Raw genomic sequence first — 17,853 nt, 5'->3', positions numbered from 1 at the left:
ACAAAAGTCCACAGAAAACTGATTTCTTTTTTAAAGGGATAGCAGATGAAATAGAAGTAGTAAAGGAGAATGAAACAAAGAACTATGACTTTCCCCCCAATTAGAACAGGTAGAAAATAAAAGAAACTGGGCTTTTTGTATCTGAACTGTTATCAGGTCCTGTGGATTCTTCTGTGGAAATAATTGAGGTTTATGAGTTAAGAAGACAAACCCCTCAAGGAAGGCTTCGACCTGATTCTCAGGCAGACTTTTGCATCATACTTAGCAGCCTCTGATTAAGCACTTTTGTGTCTAGAGTTCACTGGCTCCTAGTAGGGTCCTCCCCGCAGGGCAGTCAGGGTTTTTTCCAATGTCCTGAGAGAAAGGGCAGTCTCCAAGCTCCTAGCTTTGGCTCCATGCTGGACAGCAGGCAAGTATTTTGGAATTCAGAAAATGAAGCGAGTCTATTTGCTCTTGCAGGTTAAGATTGATCTCAGCAGAGATCCATGTGTCAGGCAGTAGGTGAAAAATAACTTTTATAGATCACATTCTCCAGTGACTAACTTCATCTTCTGAGTCAGATTTAATGGTGATTAAATTTACTTAGAATGAAGTTTTAGAAAATGAGTTAGTCAGTTTGTTCTTGGTATAAAGGCAACCAACTACAGACCTAAAGAGTAGGCTTGGAAGGGATGGGATGAGAAAGGGCTGGCAGGATAAAGGGGCTGTCAGCTTTAACAGAGTGGATGAGGATACAGAAAGGTAGGTGGAGACAGACATCAAAGGACCATTAAAAGCCACAATGTGGAAAAGCTAATAGGAAATGCTTTTATTAAAAATCACTATGGTGTTCCCAAATGCTCAGGCTCATTCTCCCAGGAGGACAGTATTGGGCTGGCCACTACCCCACTAGAAAAAAAAAAAAGAGGTTCAGTAGGCAGGGGAGGTAGGATCAGTCTAGGCTGGGGTTTAGGAGTCACCCCATGGCCTGGGGACACTGACCCAAGGTGGCCCTAAGTTTACACTGGGGCTCACACAGCATAGAAACAACCTCTAAGGAACCCACACCCCACATCGAGGAAGTCTGTGTGCCCTTCCAAGCAAACACAGCGGTCTTTCTGTGTAGAGAGCAGGTGGCCAGGAAGCACTGTGCAAATATTGCTGGCACAGAAGTAAATGGCTGTCTGGTTGGGAGTAGCAGGCTCTAGGTAGAGGGAGAATTTTGCCTCCTCCTTACGAGAGACATTGTACCCATCAGAGACATCTCCTTTGTTAATATCATCGATACCGTAGGAGAAGTAGATCAGCCGGAGCCCCCGTCCTGGGTCTTGTCGATACCAGTACATGGACTCATGGCCCTTAGTCTGAGAACATTCCAGTACAGTGCTCTTTCCTGTGTTTGCGATCCTATTTCTTGGGATCTGGGTAACACCGGTATCCATGGAGCCTGTGAGGAAACAAGAGAGAAACTAGAGCAGAGCCTAGGAAGGGACGCCTTGCCACGATCTCAAGGGAGAAGCTTCAGCCACGACCCGGGAAATTTAAGGCAAGGGTTTCCTGTGTTTCCCAAACTCACCCGTTCCCAGGAGACAGAAGATCACACAGCAGAGGAGCATGGAGCCGATGGTGGGGAGAGGCGGGATGAAGATGGTCTCAGCTTTGAGTGCTGGGGGAACAGGGCATGGAAATAGGAAACTGTAAGGATTCTGTCAGGGAAGTCATTGCCCCTCCCAACTTAGCAAGTCTCAGAGAAAGATGCAGCCACACCCTTTCCCATCACATCCCCCAAGGCCCTAACGTTCTTCACTCCCTTACTTCTTAGGTGGTGCTTTGGCTTATTGTGTATCATATCAGCAGATGCTGAAATTTTTACTCCTTCCTCTTCTCTGCCATCTGTCAGAGAGCAAGGTCTCTGCTTCTCAGACCTTATCTATTTCAGTCATTCAAGGAACCATCACCCTCCCAGTTGGCTAGGCAACAGAGAACATTCAGAATCCTCTCAAACAAAAGGAGTCTAGTCTCACTGGAAGTTTGCTTAACTTTTCTATTTTTCTGCATTTATTTTTTTCTAACTCAGGTCTAGATAAGTTTTCCAACTTGAATATATGCACTGGGAAGTTTGAGAATTTTTTTAAAAGAAGGGCAACGTGATAACTTTGTTTCAAATTGCCACAGTTCTTTAAATGGCTGATGCTTTTCTGGTCAATGTTTTCAAGGTGCGTATCTTTACTGCAAGTATTGGCGCATGGCAGGGAGATAGTCACTTAATATGGGCATAGATTTCAAAGAAATATTAACATCTTCACTCATATTTTGAATAACTGTAAATGGTTCCTTCAAGAGAGAGAATTTCAGCATAACATAAATTGTTCCTGATTTTAGGAGGCAAGTGCTCAGGATTTCAAGACAACATACTACAAATAATGCCATAGTTCAGCTATGATGATCTGAAGCCCTTTGTGACATAATAAGCAAATGGTGTTTGCTGTTTGAGCTTGTCCTGGCTCCACCCAATCTGTGGCTATATCATGGCATCCCACCACAGTCAATCCCACTTCATCTCACATTGGGCAAGCCTTCTTTCTAATGTTTTTTCCTTTGGTTATGAAAATTTCTAACATATGCCAAGTAGATGTAATCATATAATGAACTTCCATGTCCCCACATTTGATGTTTTTCAGTTGCTCAGTCATGCCTCATTCTTTACGACCCCATGGGCTGCAGCATGCCAGGCTTCCCTGTCCTTCACTATCTCCTGGAGTTTGCTCAAACTCATGTCCTTTGAGTTGGTGATACCATCCAACCATCTCATCCTCTGCTGTCCCCTTCTCCTCCTGCCTTCAATCTTTCCCAGCATCAGGGTCTTTTCCAATGAGTCAGCTCTTCACATCAGGTGGCCAAAGTATTGGAGCTTCAGCTTCAGCATCAGTCCTCCCAGTGAATATTCAGGGTTGATTTCCTTTAGGATTGATTGGTTTGATCTCCTTGCAGTCCAAGGGACTCTCAAGAGTCTTCTCCAATAACACAGTTCAAAAGCATCAACTCTTCAGTGCTCAACTTTCCTTATAGTCCAACTCTCACACCCACACACGACTACTGGAAAAGCCATAGCTTTGACTCTACAGACCTTTGTTGGCAAAGTAATGTCTCTGCTTTTTAATATACTGTCTAGGTTTATCATAACTTTTCTTCCAAGGAGCAAGCATCTTTTAATTTCATCCCCACATTACCTGGCTTCAATAATTACCAACTCATGGGGACTTTCTTGTGGTCCAGCGGTTGAGTCTGCCTTGCAAATGCATAGATCAAGGATTCAAACCCTGGTCTGGGAACTAAGATCCCACATGCTGTGGAGCAACTAAACCCATGCACCACAGCTAGAGAGTCCTTATGCCAATAAAGATCCTAAGACTTGATGCAGCCAAATAGAAAGACTGGGGGGAAAAGTTTTTAAATTACCATAAAAATAATAATAATTACCAACTCATGGCCTCTCTCATTTATTCCCAATTTGCTTCTCTCTCTCTTTTGTTATTTTGCACAGTTCCTGATTTATTTAGGAGCACCCAACCACATTTCCCAGCTGGTGCACCATTCCATGTGACACATCCCAGTGTTATCTTCCTTCTCTGTCTTTCTGGTAGAGAATTCTCCATTAATCATGCCAACAGAAAAGTGGATTCATTCCAGTACATTGCTTATCCTGGTGTTCAATTAACACAAACAGGGTAATTGTAATAAAGATGATCACTTCTGGTTTGTCCTTAATGGGAAAAATATAATTGCCCTAATTTGCAATTCTTAAACTTAATGTTTTGCTGCCCCCTGCTGTAGGCAGTGATTTGACCAGAATGGAGATTTAGGAGGTGAATATAACCTGCTATCAGACTTCCTAGGTGGCACTAGTGGTAAAGAATCTGCCGATTCAAGAGATAAGAGACTCGGGTTCGATCCCTGGGTCAGGAAGATACCCTGGAGGAGAGCATGACAACCAGCATTTTTGCCTAGAGCGTCCCATAGACAGAGGAGCCTGGAAGGCTACAGTCCATAGGGTTGCAAAGAGTTGGACATGACTGAAGGAATTTAGCAACAAAAGCAAAAATAAACTATTACTGGGAGTCACATCAGTTGAGAGAACAGGGGACTTGGGTCCAACAGAGTCCTACAGGAGAAGTTTGGAGTTACACGTGACAGAGGTGAGGCAGAATCTATGTCTGAGGAGGAGTGAGTTACTATGATCAGAAGAATGAATGGAAGAGACATACATTGGATGGGAAAGGAACTGAAAAAGACACTCTTATTTCTGGGCAACCAAGAGGATCCTTGGTGGCACAGACCAATATTTCCCCTACTCCGGGTGGTTTGTATGACTCTCAAATCTTATCTGTAACCCACTTTTCCTCTGACTTATCTGCAGAGCTCTCAGAGCATGGACCTCTCATTCTCACCCATGTACCATGCTCTTTGCCGGCTGTGTGCTGTGTGTCCATAAATGTGATCCTATGGATGCTGAAAATGGTCTTCACTTGTAATTACTCAACTGTATAATAAACACCCTCTAGCAAAAAGGATGCCAAAGGAGAAAGGGTTTTTTTTCACTACTGGTTCCTGCTTTCTGTCATAAGATATTTTTGCCTACCTTCAACTCACAAAGGTATTTTTCTAAGCTTTCTTCTAGAAGATTTGTAGTTTTAGCCTTCACACTTAGGCCTCTGATCCATCTGAAATTTATTTTTGTTTATGGTATGCTGCTGCTAAGTCACATCAGTTGTGTCTGACTGTGCAATCCCATAGATGGCAGCCCACCAGGCTCCCCCATCCCTGGGATTCTCCAGGCAAGAACACTGGAGTGGGTTGCCATTTCCTTCTCCAGTGCATGAAAGTGAAAGTGAAGTCACTCAGTCGTGTCCAACTCTTCACGACCCCATGGACTGTAGCCTACCAGGTTCCTCCGTCCATGGGATTTCCCAGGCAAGAGTACTGGAGTGGGTTGCCATTGTCTTCTCCTGTTTATGGTATGAGGTATCAGTAAAGTTCATTTCTTTCCATGTGCTCATCCATTTCAGTTCAGTTCAGTTGCTCAGTTGTGTCTGACTCTTTGTGACCCCATGAACTATAGCACGCCAGGCTTCCCTGTCCATCACCAACTCCCAGAGCCTGCTCAAACTCATGTCCATCAAGTGATGCCATCCAACCATCTCATCCTCTGTCGTCCCCTTCTCCTCCTGCCTTCAATCTTTCCCAACATCAGGGTCTTTTCCAATGAGTCAGTTCTTCTCATCAGGTGGCCAAAGTATTGGAGTTTCAGCATCAGCATCAGTCCTTCCAATGAATATTCAGGACTGATTTCCTTTAGGATGGACTGGTTGGATCTCTTTGCAGTCCAAGGGACTCTCAAGAGTCTTCTCCAACACCATGGTTCAAAAGCATCAAATCTTTTGTGGTCAGCTTTCTTTATAGTCCAACTCTCACATCCACACATGACTACTGGAAAAACCATAGCTTTGACTAGATGGACCTTTATCAGCAAAGTAGTGTCTCTGCTATTTAATATGCTGCCTAGGTTGGTCATTCCAAGGAGTAAGCATCTTTTAATTTCGTGGCTGCAGTCACCATCTGCTCTGATTTTGGAGCCCAAGGAAATAAAGTTTGTCACTATTTCCATTGTTTCCCCATCTATTTGCCTTGAAGTGATGGGACCAGATGCCATGATCTTCATTTTCTGAATGTTGAGTTTTAAGCCAGCTTTTTCACTCTCCTCGTTTACTTTCATCAAGAGGCTCTTCAGTTCTTCTTCACTTTCTGCATAAGGGTGGTGTCATCTGCATATCTGAGGTTATTGATATTTCTCCAGGCAATCTTGATTCCAACTTGTGCTTTATCCAACCCGGCATTTAGGCTCATCCATTTACCTCAACATTATTTGTTGAGTAAATTGCTACCTTAATGCAGTGAAATTTTCAATCCGTAAACAAGGGTTATCTTTCCATTTTAAAATTTTCTTTAGTTTCCATTTGTGATGGAACATCATTTGCTAAATTTATTTCTTTTGTTGATACTATCATATACGGAATTGTTTCCTGAAGTTTATTTTTCACTTGTTTGCAACTAGTGTAAAGACACTTGATTTTTTTATATTGATTTTGTATCTTGTGATCTTTCAAAATTCACTAATTCTTTCTATCTGTGGCTCATCGATTCTTATATAAACAATCAGTGAAAGTGAAAGTATGAAAGTGTTGGTTGCTTAGTCGTCCACCTCTTTGCAACCTTGCAGACTGACTGTAGCCTGCCAGGCTCCTTTGTCCATGAAATTTTCCAGGCAAGAATACTGGAGTGGGTTGCCATTCCCTTCTCCAGGGGATCTTCCCAACCCTGGATTGAGCCCGGTCTCCTGCATTGCAGGCAGATTCTTATTTTCTGAGCCCTAACTAACACTCTATAATCAATCATGTAATCTGAAAATAGTGACAATTTCACATCTTCCTTTACAATATTTAGGATTTCTTTTTCATTTTTGTTTGGCCCTATGACACTGGTTAAGACCTCCAGTATAATGCTGAAGAAAAGTAAGTAAATTTATCACGTCCTACAGTGGTTTATGGAGGTAGGGCAATTAAGTAACAATTATCCATTTTGACCTGAAGTCAAATTCCCAAGTTATCTTTATAATTGTAGAATCTTTATACTGCTTATTGCATTTTTTTTTAAGGTTCTGGATTCTTGCTGTCAAACTGACATCATCATATGAAAGTGAAAGTGTTAGTCGCTCAGTCGTGTCCGACTCTTTGTGACCCCATGTACTGTAGCCCACCAGGCTCCTCTGTCCATGAATTCTCCAGGCAAGAATACTATGCCCTTCTCCAGGGGATCTTCCTGACTCAGGATTGAACCTGGATTTCCGGGACTGTAGGCAGATTCTTCACCATGTGAGCCACAAGTAACCCTCTGGCTAGGCTCTTGATGAAACTGGATAACATAATTCATTTTTTAAGTGTTTCAAAGCATTTTTTCACAAATTTTTTTTTTCCAGATTTACATGAATTTTTTTCTATGTATAGTTTCTCATTTCCTATTAGATTGTTCGTTTTTTTTCTTTTCTTAAATCTTTACCTTCACCTTCATGGTAAACACTGATGGTTTCTGAATATCACATAAAATTTGTTTCCCTAAATTTATTTCTCAGAAATTTGCTTTAAGTTATACAAAGGAAAAGTGCACTTCAAACAGCATATAACACTCATGTTTTTCATTTAAACATCCATAATGCGCCCTAAGTCCGCATGTTCTGTGAAATGTATTTTTCAGGGCTCCTTTCAGCCCTCTCCTTTTCCAGAGACTGAAACTGCATGGAATTCAACCAAATTTCTCAGTCGTGTTAAGCCTCAGTGAAAGAGGGTTGTTCTGGAAGCACTGGCAGAATTAAAATGGATTAGCTGGCGTATCAAGAGTGATGAAATCGGTGATTTCATGGACGGGATCTGACTCTAAAATAGATAATATTAGGACAGATAAGATAAGAAAGATGTGTGTATTTCTGCTGCCCCTTGGAATAGAATTTAGTTAGAATTAGAAAAATGGAGGGAGAGAAATTAGTCTGAATTAAGCGTACGCCAGGGAGCACAAAGCATAGCTGAATGGACTGAAGCATTTTTTCCGAATTTGCAAATGAATGGGTAATTGTTGGCGAGTGATGGGCAGTTTCGGATGCAGCAATGGTTGGACGCTTTTCTATGCCACACAGCGACAAGAGTGAAGATGGAGGACCACAGTCTGGACGTGCAGGGGACCTGAGAATGGGGGAAGACAAGCTGGGAGCAGGTAACAGAGCTCACCTGCTCAAGAAGAGAGACCACCTCTTCCCCACACTCAGTGGTTCCTTGAAGCCTGGGATGGGGATGAAGCCACACAGGGAGGCGGTATTTCAATGTTTAAAGGAGAAAAGGGACTCAAATATAGCATATCTCAGCACTGTCTGTTGGAGAAGGCAATGGCAAGCCACTCCAGTACTCTTGCCTAGAAAATCCCATGGATGGAGGAGCCTGGTAGGCTGCAGTCCGTGGAGTTCCTACCAGTCTGACGCGACTGAGCGACTTCACTTTCACTTTTCACTTTCACGCAATGGAGAAGGAAATGGCAACCCACTCCAGTGTTCTTGCCTGGAGAATCCCAGGGATGGCAGAGCCTGATGGGCTGCTGTCTACGGGGTCACACAGAGTCAGACAAGACTGAAGCGACTTAGCAGCAGCAGCATTGTCTGTCTGTCGCTCCTTTGTTTCTGCTAAGCGCCCGTTAGCCTTGTATTCAATTACGTTGTGCTTAATCTAGCTCCAGTTGACTTCTGTTACTTCCTTCCAATGTAATAAATCACCCGTTTCCTGACCTGGGCCCATGGTGAGCTTGTGCATGAAGAGGAAGTAACACTTGAGTGCCGTGGATTGACTGCTGGCACAAAAATACACCACGGGGTCTCCTGGCTCAGAAGACTGGATTTCCAGGCTTCAAGGTGAGTGTGGGGGACATGCAGCTGAGAATTGCTTCTTGGACCAACTTGATTTGATCAAGGACTTGTTCATTCTGAAAAGAAATAAAAAACTCCAGCTCTTTTTTCTAGATCCATTGATACCGATTAGAAAAATATATGTCCTTTGTGGGGAATACACTCCATCCTTGCTTTCTGTCCTTTGCTTTGACCAAGTGTCGTGGAGTCTGGATAACTCTGACATCAATAGAACCTGTAGAGAAACTACAGACAAAATCCAAGAGAGACCCTGACAAGGAAAACACTTGGTTGAGGGAGTTGGCAAGCCCAGAGCAGGATTTTTTGTCTGTGCTCAGGACTCACCTGATCCCAGGAGACAAAGAGCTACAGAGCAGAGAAGCTGTGGCCCATGGTCGCACCAAAGAAGCACAAGGGTGAGGTTTTAAAATCTCCATCAGCAACCTTCTAGTGATGAGATCACTTTGTAGACTCATAATCATCATGTTACTAGGCAGAACATTTTGTGGTATCAGAAGAAAAGCTTTTATCCTAGTTCAGAAAATGTAACTAGTTTATATTTCATTCAATTAGTTTTCATTTGTTAAAATGTTTATTTTAAGCTGTTTTAGATTTATTTTTACTGACAGAAATAATACTAGTCATGGTGCAAGGGATTTGGTGCTCTGTGGCATATGGTATTTTCCCGGACCAGGGGTGAAACCTGTGTCCCCTGCATTGGCAGGCAGATTATTAACCACTGGACCACCAGGGAAGCCCCTCACATTCTAGCTTAACTCCCTCTTTTTTTTCCCTCAAACATTCCATGCCTTGATCAATCCCCATACAGTTCATTCCTGTCTTCTTTTATCTCCTAAAGGAACTAGAATACCACAATATATATTTCCAAGTATTTTATCCCTACCTAAATCTGTATTTTGGGTGGACTTTTCTGGTACCATAGTTTAATCCTTTATAGGCTGAATTCTACAGAACCTATATCTCTAACCCAGCTCTATTGACGTCTGTATATACAACTGCCTATTTCCAATTTTTATCTCATTGTCCAATAAACAATTCAAACTCTACTATCTCAAGTGGGGATTGCTACTGAAAACATGGTCCCATTTTATCTGACGTTGCAGCTTTGTAAGGAACCAAAGTCATACAAAGACCACTGAAAAACTGTATTGATCGCCTGTCTGCTAATGACAGCTGAATATTTTTTTTGTTTCAGTTTCCTCTTTTGAGCAACAACCTATCATACATGTCTACACTTACATCCATGAAACCAGAAACTCGTCTTGTTAAGAAACTCCATCCCATCAATCTCTCAAAATTATTCTACTGGATAAAATTTTTATCGGTTGATTAAGTTCTTTCTCTTCTGTAATTTTTTCAAAGTATGACTCATTAATATGAATGTTCTATTCACAATCACATCCATCTCATGAAGCTCAAATGCTCTTAGCTTTCTCTAATCCAACCAGACAGAACTGGCATGTCTTCCTCAGAGCTCCCAAAGGACTTCTGATTATAGCATTGCTATTATATTGTATTATTATATACTATATGATTTTATAGATTATTATATTCAAATCCATCATAATTATTTCCTTACTAGGCTGTCAGCTCCTTAGAGAAAAGATCTGTCTTCTACCCAGTTTTGTACCCTTTGTATTTGGAAAAATAGCGGGACATAGGAAAATGTCAAGAAAAACTATTGATAAGCGTACAGGAGTGATGAAAAGACAAAGGAACAAGGTGTATCCTCTGGGTCTATTCCGATGAGTTCCTGATTAGGAATGCAGAGCGTGAAGGGAAAGGGTACTTTACAAGTTTTTAGAGGGAGGCTGTATCGGGGGCTGTAGGGCTGGAGTGGGTTTGTGCACAGGTGAGAGGTGGCCGTGCTCCACTGTGGTGCCCCCAGAGCAGAGGTACACGGCTGTTTGGTTGGTGCGAGCCGACTTCACAGTGAGAGGAAACAGTTCCTGCTTCTCTCGAGAGACACTGTAGCCTTCAGATAAGTCTCCTCTCTGGATATCCTTTACAACCGTAGAGTAATAAATCAGCTTCAGACCCTGCACTGGGTCCTGCCGGTACCAGTACATGGCACTGTAGCCCAGGTTCTGTTTACACTCCAGGGTCACATCCTGGCCAGCCTCAGTGAGCAGAAATCTTATCTGGTAGATTTCAGCATCCATGGGTCCTGTAGGATAAAGATACAAAGGCTGGTGATGACACCTAGAAGGGAGCCAGACACCACTGTGAGACGAGGGTGCCGAGTGGGCGGGGGTCTGCACGTCCAGGACCAGACTTTGCTGACTGGGTGTTGGGCTCACCTGCTCCCAGGAGACAAAGGGCCAGGTAGAGGGCCCAGCTACCCATGGCAAGGACTGCGTCTTTGTACAACCCCAGACGAAGTGTGAGGGAGGCCAAGGGCAGAGGCTGGAACCTAGAGCTCCCCCTGGCTCCACATGCAGAATTTGTCACTGCAGTCAAGTGACTGTCGCAGCTGAGCTTGCACATGGAGACACTGAGAACGATCAAGACACTTGCATTTTCCCTTCCGCCTAACAGAGCTCTTTATATCCCTTCTAAATGGACAAGTGCCTAGTGGTGAGGAGACTGAATCTCCCATTTCCTGGTCAGAGTCACAAACAGACTGTGCCTGTGCATTCACCGTGATGAAAACTAGGAAAGGGAAATGCCTACCATGTTCAGAGTCTATGGCCTCTCTGTCAACTGCTTGATTTCCCACTAACACTGTTAGTGGGGGAACTTCAAACACAAGAGAGGTTCAGAGGTTCTGCAAAACATAAAGCCAGTTCTCTCTGTCCTCTGTATTTATTACAAATAATTGATACAGTTACTTCAGCCGAAGCTGAAGCTCAGATACTTAGGCCAGCTGATGCAAAGAACTTACTCATTAGAAAAGACCTTGATGTTGGGAAAGACTGAAGGCAGGAGGAGAAGGGGACGACAGAGGATGAAATGGTTGGATGGCATCACTGACTCGATGGATTTTGAGCAAGCTCCGGGAGTTAGCAATGGACAGGGAAGCCTAGTGTGCTGCAGTCCATGGGGTCGCAAAGAGACAGACACGACTGAGTGACTCAACAACAAATTGATACAGTAGAGGTGAAGCAAAGGTGAGTCGGGTAATTTTAGCAAAAACCAAAGGGCCCTAAACCTACTCCCACCCCCATGTCGGTGGATTAGAGCAAGAGTTTGGGAGAAAACCTGGGCTTGAATTCTGGCCCTGCCAACTAGCAGCTATGTCAGTGGGCAAGTCTCTTATCCTCCCCTTGATTTTCTCACCTGTAAAATGGATATAATGAGCATCTTCTTGTAAAGTTGTTCTAAATATTATAGAAAGAATCTAGAACAGTTCTTAACACAGAATAAGCACCATATTTGTGTTTGCCGTTATTATTTTCTGGACTTTTTATTTCATTAAGAGGACTTAGGAAGCTAATACTACATCCAGGAAATTCAGATATTTACTGACATGGGATTGTGCAAGCTCACAAACATATCATTTTCCAGCACTGAGCTGAAATTTATGCAATAAGTTTACATTCGTTGCATAAAATCATTTATTCTAGAGTCTTAGATAAATGATAATGTAGTCATAGATTATTTCTTACCAAATGTTGTTATTTTGGTAGATAAATGTTTGTTTTATTTTTATATCTGGGGGTCATCTGTGATAAAAGACAATTTTATGATGAAACTTGGTTGGAATCTGGTGGTTCAGACACTGTCGCTGCCACTTCCTGGAAGAAAGGTACGTGTGTGTGTGTGTGTGTGTATGTGAGAGACAGAGATACAAAGGGAGAGGAAATGACGTATGATTTAGAATGCGAGTGATGAGAAAGTGCAGCCCTGGGGTAGAACTCTGAGAAAGAATGCTGGCTGAGAGCTCACTTGCAAACATCGGGTCCAGGCTTGAGGTTGAAAAGCTCATCTGTAAAGTTGAGAATCTCATTCTTCACACAGGAACACTTTTGGTGCTTTGTTAAATACTAGGCATTGCTTCTGAGGATAATGTTTTAAACTCATCAAGTAGGATATACAGTATTACAAAAGATACCAATTATTCTGAAATGCAGAATAAATGCAAATGTTGTCAAGATATCTTCAAGGAAATTTATGATATATATACATCTTAAAAATTCATTTAATAAAACATATCCTGGGGGACTTTCCTGGTGGTCCAGTGGTTAAGAATCTGCCTTCCAATGCAGGGGACATGGGTTTGATCCCTAGTCTGGGAACTAAAGTCCCACCTGCCATGGGGCAACAAAGCCTGTGTGCCACAACTAGAGAAAACTGTGAGCCCAACAAACAATCGCCCATGCTGAAAGTAGACACAATGCAGCCAAATAAATAAGTAAATGTCGAAAATATATATATATATATTCTGAAATATATCTGAAAACTGGCAAGATTTCCAAGCAGGGAGTGATGAGAGTAATGATATTTACTCTATGTAACAGGACATGAAAATATCTGAAAATTTCATATCAACTGTAATACACATCAAGTGTTATAATACACAAACTGCTGCTGCTGCTAAGTCACTTAAGTCGTGTCCGACTCTGTGCGACCCCATAGACGGCAGCCCCCCAGGCTCCCCCGTCCCTGGGATTCTCCAGGCAAGAACACTGGAGTGGGTTGCCATTTCCTTCTCCAATGCATGAAGGTGAAAAGTGAAGGTGAAGTCATTCAGTTGTGTCCAACCCTCAGCGACCCCATGGACTGCAGCCTACCAGGCTCCTCCGCCCATGGGATTTTCCAGGCAAGAGTACTGGAGTGGGGTGCCATTGCCTTCTCTGATACACAAAAAATTTATGCAAATACCCTGTGATTTCCATTATTGACTTTGTCACAGGTTCTACTAACACTGCTCTGATTTATTCATTACGTCTATCGTGAACTAAAAGCTGTATTTTAGTTAGACGTTAGTAAAAATAAAGGCTCATTTTCCCACTCAGATTCATGGATTTCTGAATTCTACCCTTGTACCCCTTGGAGGTCCATGGGTCCCAGGTTAAAAATTTGTGCTTTAGAAGAGAACATTCTTTGTGGTAAAATACAAGGACAAGAAGTATTAGGAAGTTCATGTATCCTGAGAAATATTTTATCTACAGTGCAAGTTCAGATTTGTTAAAGCGGTTTGATTAAAAAAATAAAACACTTTAGACTGATTGACAGACCTAAGCTATGACAAGAACAGGACTTACTAGATTATGTTCTAGTCCTGGAAATATGATTCTTACAGACATGAGGTGATACCTCGTCTCAGGTGTGGCTCCTGGTGAACACGAATCTTCACTTCTGGAGAAGGTGTTTTTATAAGACTAAAATGAAATGGGCTAATGTGAAGTCTTGGCAGAAACTATTTTAATCAATAAACTCCTTCTGAGTATTAAAAGGTACATTTATAATACATTAAAAAATAAATTTAGGAAAAACAGGAAAAAATCAACAAAATATATAAGGTGTGTTGGATAAAAAATACAGAGCAATGCTGAGAGAATTTAAAGACCTCAATAAAGCAGCATGTGGGGACATTTGGAAAAGGGGAAATATTCTGTATCTAGAGTATCATGCTTGTTATTGTTGTTTAATCTCTAAGTCGTGTCCAACTAAGAGTGTCCAACTCTTTGGCAATCCCATGGACTGTAGCATGCCAGGCTCCTCTGTCCATGGGATTTCCCAGGTAGAGTGGGTTGCCACTTCCTCCTCTAGGGGGTCTTCCTCACCCAGGGATCAAACCCTTGTCTTCTACTTTGGCAGGCGGATTCTTTACTATTGAGTCATCAGGGAAGCCCATCAGGTAGGTCTCCTGTGTGTGCGTGTGTGTGTGTGTTTGTAGCTTAGTCGTGTCCAACTCTTTGCAACCCCGTACACTGTAGCCCGCTAGGCTCCTCTGTCCATGGGATTCTCCAGGCAAGAATACTGGAGTGGGTTGCCATTTCCTTCTCTAGCAGATGTTCCCCACCCAAGAATCGAACCCAGGCCTCCCCCATTGCATGCAGATTCTTTACTGTTTGAGCCACCAGGGAAGCCCTATCATGTAAGTTACATGGGTCTGAAAATTTATCAAACATGTTAAAATATATACTTGAAATGGGTATATTTTATTGTGACTATGTTATCTCAAAGTGCTTTTAAAACTTATCTGATTATAGTATTCAGGAGGTAGAGAGTTGTTGAGTTTCTTGCTCAGTTTCTCTGGCAGGAACAGCTGAGAAAAGCAGTGATGAACCCTGAGGAGTCTCTGGATCAATGAATGTGCAGAGCCAGGAGATCAGGGTACCCCTGCTGATTATCCTTATTCCTGCAGGCACTGTTTTGCAAGATGAAAAGCACAGAACTGCATATTTTAATAAAGATTGTTAGGAACCCAGCAAGGTCACATCCTGTGTCTCCTTTGCCAGATACCCTGCAACCTGGGGAATCCAAAACCCCTTACAGCTTCCTGCCCCACCCTTGGCTTTGTGTTCCCACCAGCTGTTTCCCACCTCCCCTTCTGCTTATCCTGTGTGGCCATTTACGGATTTTTCCATCTGGTGTATGCTCTTTCAAGGTGGGTTTCTGTTAGTTCCTACCCTCCTACGACACCACTGATTTCCTGAGCTGGGTGCACGGTGAGTTTGTGCTCTAAGAAGAGCTGACGTGCAGCACTGTGGACTGGCTGCTGGCGCAGAAATACAGAGCCGCGTCCGCTGCCTCGGTGGAGTTGATTTCCAGGCTGCAGGGTGAGTTTTGGGGGCACTCAGCTGAAAATCGCTGTTTGAACAGAGCTGTATTTTCCATCATGTCTTGATTCTGAAAATAAACCAAAAACTCAAATGCTTCTTCCAGCTTCTTGCGATACCAGTAAACGTAAGCGTGTCCTTCTTTGGGAACACAATCCATCTTTGCTCTCTGGTCTTTTCCTTTGATCAGATGACTTGGACTCTGAGTGACCTCGGTGTCCATGGAACCTGTGAGAAAAGAGACAGATGGTGTAGTGAAAGCCCAGGAGAAAGCCTGATTTTGCAATCACAGGAGAAAGTCCTGAGATTGGAATCCAACAACTTCACAACAGGAACTTACCTGCTCCCCAGAGAAAAAGGGCCACACAGCATAGGAGGCTGAGGCACATGGCTGGGTCAGGGAGAAGGCAGAGCAGTGGCTTTTCCTCTGAGGTGCCTCATCTCCTTCAGCACCCCCTTGTGACGTGGTCGGTTTCTGTGGTCATCATAGTCCCTGGGTACCTGAGACTCTAACATTTCTTAGGCTTAGGGGAGGGAAAGCTGGTGAAACAACTAGCTTGAATTTTAAACTGCTTTAATGTTTTTCCTGAATCTTCTCTTTCATTATCCTGTATATAAAATCACACATCATTAATTTATTTGCTTTTCAAATTTGTCAGTTTGCCTCCTCCCATCCTCACTTCCCTCTCAGGCAATGAAACATACAACTTGCTGTATGTCAATCACAGCTGCTTCTACCACATTTACAAAATCATGCAGCCACTATTTAAGTTAAATGTTGAACTTATAAAAATTATATTTCTGTTGAATATGCAATGCATCTGAAAGTGAAAGTGAAAGTCGCTCAGTCCTGTCCGACTCCTTGTGACCCCATGGACTATACAGTCCATGGAATTCTCTAGGCCAGAATACTGGGGTGGGTAGTGTTTCCCTTCTCCAAGGGATCTTCCCAACCCAGAGATCGAACCCAGGTCTCCCGCATTGCAAGCGATTCTTTACCATCTGAGCCACAAGGGAAGCAATGCATCTAGGTAAACACAAAAATGAATGATCTTGCCTGAACCAATCAGCTTAGGAGTTAGAGTATCCCTGAGACTTTTTCAATCCCTGTGCTTTTTTTTTTTTTTTTTTTTTGATTTTTATGATTCTTTCTCTACCCCATCCAGGTAACCATAACCCTGAAGTTTATATTTTTATTCACTTGCTCTTCATTATAATTTATGTTAGGGCTTCCCTTGGGGCTCACGTGGTAAAGAATCCGCCTGTAATGTAGGAGACCCAGGTTCAAACCCTGGGTGCAAAGATATCCTTGAAAAGGGAATAGCAACCCTATACAGTATCCTTGCCTGGAGAATCCCTTGGACAGAAGAGACTGGCAAGCTATAGTCCATGGAGTCACAAAGAGTCAGACATTAATGAGTGACTAACACGCTAAGAGTCTATAAATTATATATTATTTAACATTGTATGTCTGAAATGTATCTAAGGGGGATCAGTCTCTTCATAATTTTTTTCTGTAACATGCTTTTTTAAAAATTCAACATTATGTCTATAATATTAATTCATGTTATTACATACAATTTTCGATAATTCCCTGGTATGTAGGATTCTATTCTATTTGTCAGAATTTATTATCCATTCTTAAATTAATGCACACTGGTGTTTTATTTTCTCCAGATTTTGATGCTACTGCAAATGGGACCTCATTCTTAGGTATTCCTTTACATACTTCGGTGCAAGATTTTCTCTACACCAGGTAATATAGTAATCAAGCATTAGGGTCACCACATCAGCTTAACATATTAATAACAAGAGAAAATGGTTTCTAATCTATTTAAGTCAAATAAATAGTCAAGTGTTTTCAAATGTTCCACATCTAGGACACATTTAGCATGTAATGGTCCTTGAATTTTGCCAGTCTAATGGGTGGGTGACAGAGGATGAGATGGTTGGATGGCATCATCGACTCAACGGACATAAGTTTGAGCAAGCTCTGGATAACAGTGAAGGACAGGGAAGCTGGTGTGCTGGAATCCATGGGGCTGCAAAGTCAGACATGACTTAGCAACTAAGCAACAAATGGGTTGAAATGATATCTCACTGTAGTTTTAGTTCACATTTTTATGATTGCTAAGGAGGCTCAACGTAGTTTTTGCTTTCATGGACCACTGGTGTTTTTTGTACACTGCCTTTTGCTTATATTACTTTTTGGTTGATTAGCTATTATTTATTTGTAACAATTCCTTATATATCCCAGGTATAAACTTTTTCATTGATTTGTGCTGCTAATATTGGGTTGGTCAAAAATTTCATTGGGGTTTTTCCATACTCTGCTACAGAAAAACGTAAATGAACTTTTTGGCCAACCCAATGCTTTTCAATTTGTGACTTGTGTTTCAGTCTTTAGGATGCTTTTTTTGGGTTGATATTCCTTTTTTAGGAGAATCTATATTTTTCTTCGGGGGGGTATGCATTCTGTAATTCTTTATAAGCAATGCTCCTACAGTCGAAGTTCATAAAGATATACTCCCATGTTACTTGTGAAATAGTTAACACTTCGGATGTTGAATTTAAGCATTTAATCCTTTCATAATTCAATTTTGCTTATGCTGTGAAAATTGGTTT

The 17,853-nt window shown here is 42.1% G+C and overlaps 1 long non-coding RNA gene and 1 gene segment (V, D, J or C); one reads left to right on the top strand and one right to left on the bottom strand.

Annotated features, from left to right (window-relative positions):
* LOC109557711 (T cell receptor beta constant 1-like) overlaps positions 1-17,853 on the bottom strand; it is a gene marked incomplete in the record, with an annotated part of 426,686 nt that overhangs the window by 83,663 nt on the left and 325,170 nt on the right.
* LOC139182784 (uncharacterized) lies at positions 7,382-16,334 on the top strand. Its single transcript, XR_011566352.1, has 3 exons — positions 7,382-8,485; positions 14,264-14,303; positions 15,057-16,334. It is a non-coding gene; the product is annotated as an uncharacterized lncRNA (long non-coding RNA).

The sequence above is a fragment of the Bos indicus genome, chromosome 4 (assembly GCF_029378745.1).
Source record: "Bos indicus isolate NIAB-ARS_2022 breed Sahiwal x Tharparkar chromosome 4, NIAB-ARS_B.indTharparkar_mat_pri_1.0, whole genome shotgun sequence".
In the NCBI taxonomy this organism is placed as follows: domain Eukaryota; kingdom Metazoa; phylum Chordata; class Mammalia; order Artiodactyla; family Bovidae; genus Bos; species Bos indicus.
Note: the sequence above shows the minus strand (reverse complement) of the source record. Positions and strands in the feature narration are given on the sequence as shown.